This window comes from Teleopsis dalmanni, chromosome 2, assembly GCF_002237135.1.
Source record: "Teleopsis dalmanni isolate 2A chromosome 2, ASM223713v2, whole genome shotgun sequence".
Classification (NCBI taxonomy): domain Eukaryota; kingdom Metazoa; phylum Arthropoda; class Insecta; order Diptera; family Diopsidae; genus Teleopsis; species Teleopsis dalmanni.
The window spans coordinates 116,683,951-116,686,341 of record NC_051847.1 but is presented as its reverse complement, the minus strand read 5'-3'; the positions used below and the strand labels follow the sequence as shown (position 1 = coordinate 116,686,341).

Below are 2,391 nucleotides of genomic sequence, written 5' to 3'. Positions count from 1 at the left end.
GGTAATCAGTTGGACATAGAAATTCGATTACTAGAAATTGTTTACTTTACCAATTCATTTTGCAATACATGTAACTTTTTATGGTTTGTTCATAACAGAATTGTGTTCCATTATTACTACTAATCCAATAAGTATGTTTAAACTCCGGTCTCCACACGCCATGAACTATAAAATAATAAACAATGAATTTATTTTAATAATTTTTATTATATTAATTTTAATGTTTAAAATAGCACAGACAATCCAATAATTATAAAAAAAAATTTAGATTGTTTAGAATTATAAAAGGTGTTTAGTAAATCTGTAAACAGCTATATATATATATTGTATATTTGCTATTTTTACTTTTCTAACATTGTTTTGGTGATATTATAATCCTTAAACACAAATGTAATTTATCAACAAAAATGAAAAATAGTTATACTTAAAACGAAACGTATGTGCTGAAATATTTTATTTAATTTAATCTTCGTTGTCAGTATGCCATGACAAACGTTCTTCGTAGAACTTAATAACCATTTGTGGTATTTTTAAATTAACCACAGATGCAGGAATCATTTCGGCTTGATCGACTTCTCTAAACTGAATAAAAAAAGTTACTGAACCATTGGAGTCTGAGGCACCAAGAATTTTTTCAGCAACTTTATTTTTTCAGACCTTTATCAAAGCCATACACCTCATTTTGCCGTACAAACCCATCAGGTTTTGCATCCTTTTCAGATTCACGACGCTTCTTCTTATTTGCTGAATTGCTGCTACTTGTGCCGGAGTCTTTAGGTTCACGCTTGTTGCTGGTCGAACTGGATGGACGATTTGACGTGTCTTTTGCTTCAGACTTTTGCCTAGCACCGGCTTCATCCTTTGTACGTTCGGCCTCATATTGTTCTATTAAATCTTGACAATATAAATGTTTTTCAGGCTCCCAAGTATTCTCTTCCTCAGAATATCCTTTCCATTTTAGAAAATACTCAAACTTGCCTTTTCTGACACGACGACCGCATATCTTTTCCACAACATATTCTTCTTCTTCCTCGTCTTCTGATACCTCGACATTATCATCAGTAGCTTTTGAATTAGTAACTTTTGCCTTCTTACCTCCTTTCATCGTAATTTGCTATTATTTTTTAGATTTTAATAAATTAATTTATTAAAAATTCTTAAAAAAATATAATCGCTCCAAATGAACTCAAATGATAAATTAACCAAGCGACGCTATGCATAGATACACAGCTATGCATTGCAAATATGAGTGTTGGAAAATGTCAACAAAATAAAATTAGGCTATGTTTAATAAATTTAAAAAATAAATGCCAACTTAAATTGTTTTTCATCTATTATAAAATCGTACACTAGGCGTATATTATACTATAGTAACCCTTCTAGCCCGTTCAAGCAGGAACTGATTCATTGCAATATATAGAAATATCGCAGTTAATAAAAATAGGCATTACAGCTGGTCATTTTGCTTAATTGTAATTAATGAAACTAAATGAAATTTAGTTACTACTTTGCTAATTACATATTTCCAATTCAACACAAATTGTTTAAAAATATAATATTTCATTGTTAAGGTGTGAAAAAAGTAATTAGAAAGAAAAATTATTCCTATATTAAATATTTTTAAGATTTATATAGATAAATGGATTAAATGAATTGTATGAAACCAGACAGAGATTGATTGAAATTAAAAAAAAAAGATAATTATTCTAATAATGTCAAAAGAAAACAGTTTTTAATATTATTATTAAATAGTTAAAAAGAGATGTGGATTACATAAAATATAAAAAACCATTAAACGAGTGCTTAATATTAAATGGAAAATTATTCTTACAATGCCAAATGTACACAAAAATGTTTTTGATATTGGCTTTTGATATTGTTATGGTTTGTTTAATACTCTCATTCAAAGTATTATATATTACATATTTTTTATTCCAATTAAACATTTTTTCTTTTTATTTTAAATAATGTGTGTATACATTTTTTCCGTGTTTTCGAAACAAACTTTTTTCTATTAATTCAAATTAATTGCATTTGTTCTAAATACCTTTTGGCTGCAATTATATTACATGCGAATTTTTCTTACGTGCTTGTACGAACAAATCAAATGTTTGTACAATTTTTACTATTGCTGAGAACAATTCGCGCGATGTGTTGTCTATCGTGCGAATATTTTAATAAAGAAACTATTTTGTTTGATATATGCTGAACAAGACACCAGCATACATCACACTTCTCCGGTAATGAAAAGCGAAACAAAATCGCAATCGAGACTATCAGCAAGGTAACGATGATAGATCGCTCCAAACATACGTGCTGAAGAATCAGGAATAGAAATTTACATTTTGGTTCCCATTTTTTTGTAACAGAAATACACATTTCGATTGCATG

General features: G+C 28.5%; 1 pseudogene; it reads right to left on the bottom strand.

The window, feature by feature from the left end:
• Nucleotides 1–262: 262 nt before the first annotated feature.
• On the bottom strand, nucleotides 263–1,237 carry LOC119677925 (annotated as a pseudogene).
• Nucleotides 1,238–2,391: the final 1,154 nt, after the last annotated feature.